Here is a 13,815-nt window from a genome sequence, read left to right as displayed (position 1 = left end):
GGATCCAATAATTTTTAATCATCTATAAAAGAAATTTTCTATAGAACTTTCTATCAAAACGGAAATATAGGAATTAAATTTAGTTTAAATATTAATGTACAAAACAAGTGAGTTTTGTTTCACAGTGTGAAACTATGGTAGACTTCCAAAATGAGAGAATTCAATGAAATCAAAGTTGAAGTACAAAGTATATGTATATGTATAACTACTGGTTACAATAGAAAAATAAGATCAAAGATAGAACCTGTTCCTCGGACGTTGAATCCATATCAAAAGGCCAGTTCTCTCTATTAAATACTATTTATGTCATATGGCAATAAAGATTGAAGCCAAAAATCGTTAATTTGAACCCTTTCTGGTTTCAATAGAGGGCTGAGAGAAGAGATAGAACCTATTCTGTGGCCGATGACTCGATTCTAAAGAAACACTATTCGATATTTCCTACCGCTTTTGCTCTTTGAAAAGCACTATTTAAATTGGAAGAAATAATAAATTTGAACCACTTTTGGATATGGTAGAATGTTGCGGACAGACGTGATATGTTTTCTCGAAACGCTGAATCATTTGGGAAAAGGAATCGCATCTCGCTTTCTGTTGCCGTTTTTGTTCTATAGCGATAAAGTTTGAAACCAGAAATTGTTAATTTGAACCACATACAGTTTGAAAAGAAGGTTAAGAGAGAGAATGGAATATATTCTTGGAAAGCTGAAATGGATTACAAAAAATACTGCTTCTTAATAATTTTTACTGATTTTGCTCTTCAGAAATCAGTATTGAAATCGGAGGTAATAGTAAATTTGAACCACTTCCAGTTTTGGTAGAGTGTTGTAAATAATCATGATATGTGGTCTTCAGACGAGGAATTATTAGGAAAAGGCATTTCTCGCTTTATTACTGTTTTCGTTTCTTGACGATACACGTTGAAACCGGAAATGGTTAATTTGAACAAGTTTCAATTTAAATAGAGACATATGGAGGAGGTCGAACCTCTTCTTGGGGAACTGAATCATTTGCAGAAAAAAAAAAACGAAATTCGATACCTCTTACCTTTTTGCTCTGTGGAAACCAGTATTAAAGCAGAAAGTAGTAGTAGATAAATTTCAAACACTTTCGATTTTCGCAGTGTGTTACAGATAGTCATGGTATGCTAGCTTGAGATAGAGAATTGTTTGCAAGAAACCGCTTGTAGCTATCTATTACTGTTTTTCTTCTATGGCGATACATGTTGAAACCGGAAATGGTTCATTTGAACCACTTCTAATTTGAATTGAGGGTTACGGGAGATATCGTATATATTCTTGGGACGCTGAATTGATTCCAAAAAACGAATCTTGATAACGTTTACTGTTTCTGCTCTGTGGAAATCAGTATCGAAACCGGAAATAGTAATTTAAACCACTACGGTGTTGGTAGAATCTTGGAGGTTGTACAAGATATGTTGTCTTGAGTCTAAATCAATTGCAGAAAACTACTTGTCACCATCTATTATCATTTTTGTTCTCTAGCGATAAATGTTTAAACCGGAAATTGCCAATTTGAACAACTTTTCGTTTCAACAGAGGAGGAGACGGAACCGGTTCTTGAAATGATGAACCGATGGCAAAAGACCGCTTCCCGATATCACTTACTGTTTTTCTTATGATATCTGTGGACAAACGGACAGACGGACAAAGTCATTCTATAAATCTACCGACACTTATGCATAGCATACGTTGGAAGTCTAAAAGGAATAAACATCTAATCTTCAACTTGATGAGAAGTAAAATCAAACTGACCCCTTTAATGGGAGTGGTCCTTGCTTAAGTAAGAGGCTATGTAAGCATGTAGTGGACATTTGTCCGCGGATTTTCTTGTGGTTCTGTACAATTTTATTCCAACCATTTACCAATAATATTGCCCAAAAATATCACAACGAGCTGAGCAAACTGACATATTGGAAAGTAAATTTTTATACATTTATTGTTGTGTTATTTCTCTCACTAGCGACAATCCTAACAGTGACGCGCATACTACTCATAAGATGCCCAGATTCACTTAGCGATGAATAGATTATTATCAAAGTGCCCATCACATTTGAAATCATATCAGTGGCGGATCTAGGGGGGCGATCCTCCCCCCAGAAGAGGAAACTTTCTTATTTTATATACATAAATAAAACCCATCTCAGAGTTTTGAGCTCTTAAAAGTAGCTCTAAGTAGCAGTATTACAACCCACCGTCCCCCAGAATTCCGTCCTGGATACGTCCCTGAATCATATATACGTGTTCCGGTAGGATTTCGATGTCATAGCAACATGATACAAACAATTCAACAGACATAACCAGATTTGACTTATAAGCACAGTGTGATTACGGTACTATTTACTTTAACGAAAATGTTATATCAACGAGGAAGAACTGAATAAAACATAACTTTAGCTTAAAAGAAATTTTAAAATATTTGACAACAAAAATTACCTTCTAAGTAAATACCTCTCGTTTATAGTCAAGAGTATTTGGTCATAATGAAACTGTCAATTAAGTTAACATGTTAGAGTTTACAATTATAAATTCCTCCCATCTGTACTTCTTCTAAGGTTACTACAAAATGTAGAATTAAATACTGGTGTCCAGATTATCGTTCTGTCTTAAGTCTATATTTTGATATACTGACGATCCAGAGGCGTTAACTACAGAGTGCCTGGACTGGCGGAACGCCAGAAGCCACAACATAAAGGGGTCCGCTCATGACCCGGAATATTTGTTTACTTATTTTTTTTAAAATATTGTTTCAAGAAAGGGTTCTTAAAATGGATTATCGCTATGCTATACATAAGTGCCCGGAAGTCACAGAACGGCTTTGTTCGTCTATCAGATATCAGAGCAAACACGGTAAGAGATATTGTCCTTAGTTAACCCTCTATTAAAATCGAAAGTGTTAAATTAGCTATTCCTGGTTTCAATGTTTATTCCCATGGAATGAAAATTCAAACTATTACCTTGATAGCGTTTTCTTTCTTTCTTTCTTTTTTTTTTTTCAAACAATTCATGTCTCAAAGTAAATCAGCAACACTCTACCCAAGACCAGAAATGCTTCGAATTTACTATTACGTCCAATTTTAATACTGATTTCCGCATAGCAAAAATAATAAGAGATAACGAGATGTGTTTTATACAATCAATTCAGGCCCCTAAGACTATTTTCCATCTCATCCGTTAATTCTCTTTTTAAACCGGAAGTAGTTTAAATTAACCATTTCCGGTCTCAAATTTATTGCCATGGAACAAAATGCTAATAGATAGCGATAAGCAATTTTCTGCAATCTATTCACGGTCTAAAGAGAGCATACAATCACAACCCGCAATATTCTGCTAAAACCATAAGTGTTTGAAATTTACTACTGCTTCCGGCTTCAGTACTGATATCCATAAAGCAAAAACTGTAAGAGATGTCGAACTGTAGCGGTCTTTTACAATCGATTCAGCATCTCCAAAATAGGTTCTGTCTCTTCCTCTAGCTCTCTATTGAAATCAAAACTGAAATTAACGATTTCCAATTTCAGGCTTTATCGTCATAGAACAAAAGCGGTGAAGAACAGCGGTGGCTTTCTGATAAGGATTCAGCGTCCGTGGAAGAGATTCTATCTTTGATTTTATTCCCCTATTGTAACCTGTAGTTATGGATGTACTACTTCAGCTTTGAGTATTGAATTCAATAGTTTCGAACCTCGAAACAAAATTTACTTGTTATTATGTATTCCATTCTTAAAAGCCCTGTACTCCAATCAGCATTTGTGGTAGCGACGGCGGCTCAGTGGGCTCAGTGGTGCGTTAAGTCCCTGATTCGATCCCTGACAATAAAAACCAATCTTCTAATTTTTGTGTGTATAGTTTTGTTCAAAAAAATCTTGGCCGAATACCGCCCATTGGGAGGTATATTTTTACAACCACACATAGAAAATTCAAACAGCTTGTCTTTAAATAAAGATCCTAATTGGATTTAAAATATCAATATTTCTTTGACCCAATTCCAAATGTTGATTAGAAATGAAATCTTTCAGTTTAACATCCTAGACAAGTGAATGATGATGAAAGAATTGGTGGAATGAAAAAGTGGGAGAAAACTGGAGTATCCAGAGAAAACCCACAGACACGATGATATGTACCACAAACTTGCTAGGCCGGGGATCAAATCAGGGACCCCACGCACCAGATGTAAGCGCTCTACCATTGAGCCTCCAGAGTTTGGAGCTCTTAAAAGAAGCTCTAAGTAGCAGTATTACAACCCACCGCCCCCCCAGAAGACCGTCTTTGATCCGCCCCTGGTTCCATCACCATAATGTGTGATCTTCTAGATAGACCAGAGTTCACTAACTCTTTATTCAAGTGTCTCCGCAATTTCGTCACAATGCTGGGTTAATGCCGACAATATTATGTACCCCTGTCGAGAATATTTGAACCATTTGAACCATTAAACATATTGTTATGGGATGTTATGGTACTTGGGTTCAGTACGATAAATTATATTATTGAAAGTTGGTTCTCTAAGTTTGGGCTGGTCTTCCCTCTTTAGCTACAATCCCCACATTCCTTTTGAACTAGAGTAGACCAGGCTAACAATATGCGTGTTAAACATTCGTATCCACATGAGAATTTTATGCACAGTACGTACTGAAAGAAACAACATAAAAGAAATCACAAAGGATTCTCGAATTTAGAAAAAAAAAAACATTATTACATTAGGAGAGCAGTTTTGGGACTCAAGCTAAAACTACAGTACAAAGTATGTTAATGAGATAGGCCAAAATGTAATGATTAACTTTTTAATTTTTTGTGTAATAAAAATATTGTTTAAAGATGAGACATCTATTAATTGATAGATCACATTTGTTGAACAAAATTGTATGCTTGGCAAGTTCTTCTCAGCAATAAAGTTGCAAATATCCTATTCCAATATACGAATTTCAATAGAACTTGGCATCGTTTCACTTGTCTGTTCTTTTTCAGGGTCAACAAAGTGATAAATGTACGAGAACTTGGCTCTATTTTTCACATTTATGTTTTTGGAGGAATACCACTACTTCTTGAAAAGCACTTAAAATTATTTACCTAGTATCTAAAGCGGCAGTTCGAAATCAGTTAGTATATTAAAATGTGATAGTCATTAATATTCAATTCTTATTTTTTTCCTGTCAAGTTCCAGATTTTTCCTTTTGTGAGAAATAAATTTTAAGTTTTTATTGATTTTCAGTGACAGTAACTCAGTAATCTAATATACAGTTATAACATCGTGCGTCCCTATTATTCTCCATGAACTGATAAAGTTAACATTTTTATGTTTACTTATATCAAATATTTACTTTCTTGTGAACTTCAAATTCTTTGTTTAGAGGAGTACCGTATGTGTTTGAATTAGTATTTCTGAGTAACTCAGATATGGAAGTTTTTATGTTTGGAAAAAAGGTACTATATGTTTATAATCGTCTTCACAAGTGATTTTGTCCTTGTATATGTGATGTTAATATGTGATATTGTCCTTGCACTCAAAACCTCACTTAGGAGAGGGAAATTCAGAGATTTTGGATTTTGTCACTTCATTTGCAGCTTACGTCTGCTAAACTTTGCATGTTTACAAGAAATACCGTGCAGGTTTTGAGTGGTTTCCAGAAGTAACGTAAAAATATGTAATATTTCACTTTTACCCCTAAATTTCTTCAATAGTGGAAGACATATCGAGTTTTCGGACTCTCTCCTTTATTTGTCCTACAATACCTACACTTATGCCAAATTTAAAGTTTACATGTCTACAGAAAGTACTAGATTTTCATGTAGATTTTGTTTGTCTTCCCTATGTTTCTTCCATCAAGGGGTAAATTTCGAGTTTTCTCATTTTTCTTCCCTTTATTTCTACTAGAAATCCCATACTTGTGCCATACTTCAAGTTTACATGTTTAGGGAAAGTAGCCTATCGTTGTCAAACGATATGTAGTTTTCAACACCCCTAACCATCCTACTTGGAGAGGAAAATATTTAGTTTTCGGATTTTTCCCTTCCCTTGTTCCACAAATCCTACATTTGTACACAATTTCAAGTTTCTTTGTATACCAGAACTACTCTATAGATTTTGAATCAAGTAGCTTAACTATAGATCTATGTAATTTTGTCCTTCGCCTCGAATTTTCCTCTTTGGAGAGGGAAATATGCAGTTTTAGACTTTTTCCCCTTTGCTTGTATTACAAATCCCATATTTGTGCCAAATTTCAAGTTTCCATGACTAGCAGGAAGTACCCTATAGGTTTTGAATCAAGTAATGTAGCAATGTCTAATGTAATGTAATGTAATGTTTCCTCTTGAAAAGGAAAATTTCCAATTTCTGGATCTTTTCCTGTAATTGTACTACAAATCCTATACTTATGTCAAGTTTCAAGTTTAAGTATCTAAAAGAAGTGCTACACAGGCTTTGATAAATGAGTGCCAAAATGTGAAGTTTTTATTTTGAAAATTTTAATGAACTTCTATGTTATAAACGGTTGGATATAAAACATTGAAATTTTACAAAGAACCTGATCTGGTGAAGATTAGTGACGGGGTCGATTTCCGTTGCACAATCTTCATGGAAAGCGAAAGTACGGATGTTTGAAAAATGCCTGAGTTACCTCGTTTAATATACACTCTGCGTGTTCCAGCTAGAAAACTTTACAGGCGCACTGCCGTGTGCCTTGATAATACTTGAATTGCTCGGTGTGCTAGGCATTTATTATTACACTGAATGTTTGTTGTTTTAAAGATTTTGAAATTGATTTTCTAGTCAGAGGCAGTCCAACTACCTCATAGTGTGGGAGTATTGATATGTCAAAATATAATAAGCAATAACTCAGAAGGATCAAGTGAATGTTTTGAGGTTTTTGAATTCATAAACATGACACCTACTGCTAAGTGATAGACAAAACTATGACTTCTTGCATTAATAACTTTCTAGGAGACAGTTAACTGTATAGTGGTCGCGGTCAAAATTCCCTCGTAGCTATATGATTAGCATTAGTATCTTAGAGGAAAGAAACCCTGGTTCGATTATTATTAATGTGAGCTCGTGCGGTGTGGATTCCACGCCAAAATTTTTGTCCTCGAGAGGTATGAAACTCCCGTCATGGCCAACGTTTCCAGACTTATTCTTCGGATTCCTTAAATCATAAATTTAGCTTGAATTTTGTGTTTTTGTAGGCTATATTGTACAATTATACAATATCAAGATTATGAAGAATTATGAACGCGGGTCTAGTCTAGTAGGAAATACCTCTTAAAATTAGTCAGTCTAGTTTAGGAGTGGGGAACCTGCGCCTTTAATGCTGCATTTAGTCTTCAGAGTCATAAAATGTGGCCTCCTGGATCTGTTGTGAAAATCTTAAATAATGATTATTTAGTACTTTTCACAAGTCCAGGAAGCAGCACTTTATGACTCTGAAGGTCACATGTTGTCTTAAGGTCGCAGGTTCTCCACTCTGGTCCAGAATATGTATGTATGTATGTATATCAATGACCCCATTTATATTACAATTAAATACGTAGTATTCAATTAACCAATTGTTTAGTAAAAGAGATTATTATTTCTAACATTTGTGGCATAATATTAAACATTTCTAAAAATGTGAAAAAAAAAAAGACTTCAAAGACTTGTTTTCCATTTATTTTTACTCTTAGCATCTTGAATTTCAGAGAATAGATCTACGATTTAGTTTTCTATCCTTCCTGGATGTTGTAATAGTGATTGATAAATATTTGCCTCGCGAAGATTGGTAGTGTATACTGCATTTTGCATTATTTTGCACATTTTGGATTATTTTGGGTTAGTATACTTAATAAAAGTTATTATTGAAAAGGCATTATACCGTATCATGAGTCTCAGTAGGTTAGGTCAAAATTCCATTATTGCTGCTGTACCATTGAAATATTTTCAACTCCTACGTTTGGCCATTTTACAGACTAAGAAAGCATATTAGAAATTTCTAAAGTTATACTGTTAAATTAGGTAGGTAATCAACTTAAAACTAGATGTTATTGTCCTCTTCCTCCTTCATATAACTTTTTTGCATTTTGCGCCCTCCCAAAATGGCGCCTGGGGCACAAGCCCCATTTGTTCCAGTTACGTCACTATTGGAGATGGAGTTGTATCTGGTAATTGTAAAATAAATAAATAAAATGTTTTATGGACAGCATACAGAAGCTAATACTTTTACAATGCCAACGGTGAAAAAAAGGACAGCTAAATAATGACAGTGTAATTAATTATCTTCTTACTTCATACCTCACTCACTAGATAATTCTCAGGCTATAATTTATAAATTGATACTACTTCATGTTAATACTGTTCTTAAATTTTACTTGTAGGTTACAGGAAATTTCTTACATAAATATGACTTTACGTGTGTCAAATTTACGTTAACTCGGGGACTGTCTATTTATTATCAAGAAGTAAGTATATTGTACTACGCTACCATTTGATCATAAGTAAAGTTATAAAATCGGAAGTCTGTTAAATGAAAGACTTGTGAAAAAAAAAAAAAACTAAACTTGGAATATTTATCAGTATTTGGATCGTGATTGAATGTAGAAATGTACCTACATAAACCTATCTACTATGTATTTCTGTTTTCTTTATTCGTTTTCCACAGACCCATTATCAAAGTGCAGTCTTATAGGATGCAAGGATGTGGTTTCTTTACCTTTTTTTTTTTTAAATGTATTATTTTGCTTTAAAAAGACCTCCCTTCCTCAAAAGAAATCTATTAGTTTAATGTCCCACTATTATACTCTTTATGCTAAGGGAGAGAGATGATTAAGGCAAGTCACTGATAATGAAATGAGAATATGATAGGAACCGGGAGTACCCCAAGAAAATCCACGGATACGCTGTTGTCCACCCACAAACTTACTTGGCCATGGATCAAACTAGAGACTTCACTCATCTGAAGTAAACGCTATTTCACTGAGCCACCGTGCCACCTCCCTCAAAAGAAAAACGTTTTGTAATATAATCTTTTGGGCATGTAGAAATATGGAAATGTCATAATTCAAAGGTGGTACAGTTATTTTTTTCACTTATAACTATAACCTGTGTCAGTGACCGCGTTGGCTCAGGTATATAGTGTTCCCCTCTGGTGTGTGAGGACTCCAGCTACCGATAAGTTGATTTTCTAGTAGACAAACACTGAGAGCGTGTGTTTTCTCCCACTTTCGTCATTCCACTATTATAATTTATCTCTTCATTACCGTTTCCCTTAGCCTTTGTGCATAACCATGGGACGTTAAAACGTTCGCTAGTCCAGCAAAATTCTTATAATTGTAATTAATAATAATCTTTTATGTTGCGCAATTGTCATAAAGAACATAACATAAAAGTATGAAGGGTGCCATTTGAGGAAGGACATGAGGCAATACTCACGGGTTTCATATTATATTAATGAAAAACATATTTATATCAAGTGGAGATTCTGGACCCTCCACTAAGCAAATTTTTTAAAAATATGTAGAGGAAATGTGAAGAAAGTAGATTCACTTGTGCGATATAGCATTAATATATTAGTTTTAAATTCCTTGTAGCTAATTAAGAAGAAATATAACATATAAATCTTAAGAAATATCGATGATATAGTAATTTATACAATTACGTGACATGTGATACAGAAAGTCCCAGAAGCATGATTCCAGATGCGTGTTATGAAATATGAGAAAGTGTGCTTTGTACAGGAAGGAACAGATCTACTCTTACGAGGAAGAAGCCACAATTAGCAGAGAACTTGCATCTTCTCCAACAGGCCAGTGGAAATACTGTTTTAAATTCATATCCCTCTTTTGTTTTTTTGTTTTACCATCTGGCTAAGAGTTTTCTTTTCTGCTACGCACCACATGCTATGATAATTGAGGTGTGTTGCATATGATGGCATTTCTCAGAGACCCATGGCAATTTCTGCTGGCTCTAGAGGAGATGGACCGCAAGGGATCGTAGAAAATTCACCTGTTAATAGACCTGGAGGCTTCAAGATCTGGCTAGAGCTTTGGCCGTCTTGGGACACACTCAGCATCGTTTCCAAAATATCCCTAGAGCAAAAGTACAATTATGCGAACAAGGCGGCACTAACTCCTCGTTTTGCATTTTGACGACAAAGAGTTTGTTTTTTCTATTATTTTCCCTCCCTTCTTCACGAAATCTGGTGTTTATAATGGAATACAATGTAAGTTTAGTATAACACATTTACTACTATAAACTTGCAAAGTGTATACTTTTTACCAGAAAAAAATCATTCCAAGCTTCGTAAAAGTTTGGAAAAATGGGGAAAATATAAGTATTTCATGAGTTAAAATCAGGTTTCGTAAATTTTTCGTCTACTTCTGAGCAGAACAAATTGAATTATACTTGTCTATGGTATATATCTCTGAAATGATGTTTGTTGAAATTCCATATAAAGACTAAAGTGTCATCTCTCTCTCTCTCTCTCTCTCTCTCTCTCTCTCTATATATATATATATATATATATATATATATATATATATATATATATATATATATATATATATATAGATATAGATATATATATATATATGATTGTTCAAAAGTCGAGACAAGATACAATTTAACGAGACGAGACAGTTTTCCAACAGAAACTGATTCTTTCCGAGACGAGATATCTCTTTCGTGATATCTTTTCGAGACGAGACAACCTGAGTTTTTGTTCGATAAGCAACTCTTCATAGGCTTATACGTAGATGGTGGGACAAACGTAAAGCCCAGAAAGAGACGAATTATAACCATTATTAACAGGGTTACCACATTCTGAAGTGCCAAAATACTTCCATTTGACTAACTTCTTATATAAACATTAACTTCCAACACAAGAATGATAAGTACAGTAGAAATTCGATTAACCGTCACCCTCGGGACCGGGACCATGACGGTTAAGCGAATAGACGGATAACAGAAATATCGTTATAAACCTCTACAGTAAGTAGATTTAAAAGGTTCTGGAAGAAATAAATAACCTTATACAAGTGAATAATACTTATAATGATTGAACAGGACAGGAACAGGAGTAAATCGTATTCCTTCCATGTTACACTAATATAGGTTCGCCTTGAAAATAATTCATAACAGTTTGGAATTTAATTTCTGGCATCTTGGGTGTTTCAAGTCCATGCTTTTCTCCATAAGGGTTTCAGTACTGTACCAAGTTTTTGTGTGGAAACTAGCATGACCGGAAGTGACGCATGACTATTTCAGTCCATTTCGCTTACACTTTATTCCATGCTCTGCACGGCGCCAATTACAGCACATTTAAAGTACAGTATTGTCCGGAGCAGTGACGGATAACAGAGAGTGACGGTTAAAAGAGTGACGGTTAATCGAATTTCTACTGTACTTGTTTTCTGCTTTCATGTTTGCTTTTAAAACATAACGAACCAAACTTAGTTTATTCTTTACAGATTTTAGTGTTATAAATGTGTAATTCTTTTAAACTTTGTCAACTCTTGAAGTATACACCACCTCGGGAAAAAGGAAAGAATTTCATTATTTATTTGTATATTTTCCAAAGGTTTTTTAATGATAAATATGAATAATATGTTACTTTTCTGATATAGAATTGTACTAACAGAATACCCGTTCATTTCGACTTTAACCAATTTTAAATACAAATTATGTTTCAATTGTAATGTTCTGATCTATACGGGATGTTTAAAACAACACTTCTTTCGCAAATAATATTACCTATTTTATATATTTTCATGAAAAAGAAAAGAATTAATGATATGTCGTTGTTAGTTACAATATGTCGTAGAATTTACTATGAAGTACGTGTAAACAAGTGTACTGATCAAACATAGGTTTCAGAAAATAAAATGACATTGTTACACAGCGTTATACAACGTTACTGGTAACGATGTTGTCACTGAAGTGTTTGGTATAAATTAATAACAATAAACCCATTGTACTAGAATATTTTCTTAAGTTATTCTTGATTTATTGTCTTATTTATTAGGTACCATGGATTCATTTACGTATATAATGTCCGAGAAATTGTCTGAGGCTTACTTATTGCTGTTACTTCACCCAACGACATCCTAAATACTCCATAGTTACTACAATAGATTAAAATGTATAGTAATCAGCTAGTTGTTAATATAAGTGCCTACTCATACGACGTGGACCGAGGTGATGTGTAAGTTGGTTAGTTTGATAAGATTCATACCATCTTAAAGAATGCTGGTTGTAGCATATCTGAGATACATATAGTAGAGTTGATATGCATATGCATTGTCCCGGTGTAACTATTGAGGCAGGATTCGCCAAGTAACTATTGAGTTCGAGCACAAAAGCCGACTTCTACATATAAGTACATATAAGCCGACTCCTACATCAGCTGTTTGTGTCCTGAACCCATAATACACATCTCTAGCAGATTGTACTAATACTTCCCGAATTATCTGCTTCCATGGAATGTATCGATGCGCACTTTCCTTCTTCAAGCTTCAATACGTGTTTCCTAGTCAGATCACATCGTTGTTCACCGCAAATTGTATTTACCAATTGCTAAGTTGGCAATTTCAGAAAGTGTTCGTAGTAACTTTGGTGCTTACAGTAGGACACCAGACTCTCGGAGGACCTCAGCCAGGGAATCTGGATAAACTACAACATCCCGAAAAACGTATTTATAAACTAAGTTTACTGATTGCGTCAACTGCTATAGGGTTGGATACTCTCCCAATTTTACGACCTTAGATGGCGTGGCTGTAGCAACATTATGAAAAATGTATTGAAATGCATGAAAAATAATTGAACAGCAGTAGGTAATGTTGACTTGGCCGGATTATAAAATGTATTATTAATTTATGTTTGATAATTCCGTCTTTGAATACAAATAATAAATCTTATTTTTACGCGTGAAGTGTCTGAAATTGAGCATAGAATTTGCGGACAAATCAAAGAATTTTGGAAAATATTTGCGGACGGAAATTTTTCCTGTCAAAACCCTAATTATTAACCTTCCTAAAATTTACCCTTCCCTGTAATCCAAAACAATGTGCTGTTAAAGATAAATGTTATATTGATCCTTCTAACTTTTGTTGTTAGCTATGATTCTGGACTTCTTTCTATTTGTGGGTTTTGCAAATATCATTAGTTGAGTGATTTGTTTCTAATAAAACGTCCAATTTAAGGTGAGATTGGAAGTATCAATTTAGCAATAGTTCCAAATATTTCTAATAGGGAATAAAAGCCAGCGTATACTCTTTATAACAGCAATGTTCAGCAGCAGGTGTCACAGGAAAAACCTGCATCATGAAAAACACACCGGTGGGTATGAAATTTCCGAAGATTTATTACCGCCTGGTAAAATTTCACTGGAGTTTTTAATATCTTTATTATTTTAAACCATTTAGGTTGCAGATTTACTTACGTGATATAAATCTAACTGCCGAAAACAAACATAAGAATAGCTGCAAATCTATTGTCGTTATTTCCTTTGATCTAGCCGAATGAGTCAACAATCTACGGTATCCTTCCCCCCAATACTGTTTTAAAATGTATAGGTTGAATATTAACTTAAGTAATATCAGTCAACTGCACATTGCAAAAGACATCGGTTAAGATAGTTCCGTCACTATTATCAAAATATTCCTTTGAGCTAGTCGAGGGGCCAAACTTCTCCAAGACTTTTCCCTCCTGTACCGTTTTAAAAGATGTACAAGGTGAACATTTACATGGAAAATCAGCGCCCGGGGCGAGAGCATACGATGGCGTCGAAAGACCAGCCGCGAAGCGCCATCGTGGTTGACGCGGAGCGTAAGC

The 13,815-nt window shown here is 34.6% G+C and overlaps 1 protein-coding gene across 10 annotated transcripts in view; it reads left to right on the top strand.

Annotated features, from left to right (window-relative positions):
* The window catches only part of LOC145664324 (uncharacterized), a 1,583,153-nt gene that overhangs the window by 1,453,398 nt on the left and 115,940 nt on the right, over nucleotides 1-13,815 (top strand). The gene's annotated exons all lie outside the window — the stretch shown is intronic.

The sequence above is a fragment of the Thermobia domestica genome, chromosome 11 (genome assembly GCF_964235325.1).
Source record: "Thermobia domestica chromosome 11, izTheDome1.hap1.1, whole genome shotgun sequence".
Taxonomy (NCBI): domain Eukaryota; kingdom Metazoa; phylum Arthropoda; class Insecta; order Zygentoma; family Lepismatidae; genus Thermobia; species Thermobia domestica.
This window is presented reverse-complemented; position numbering and strand designations above follow the sequence as displayed.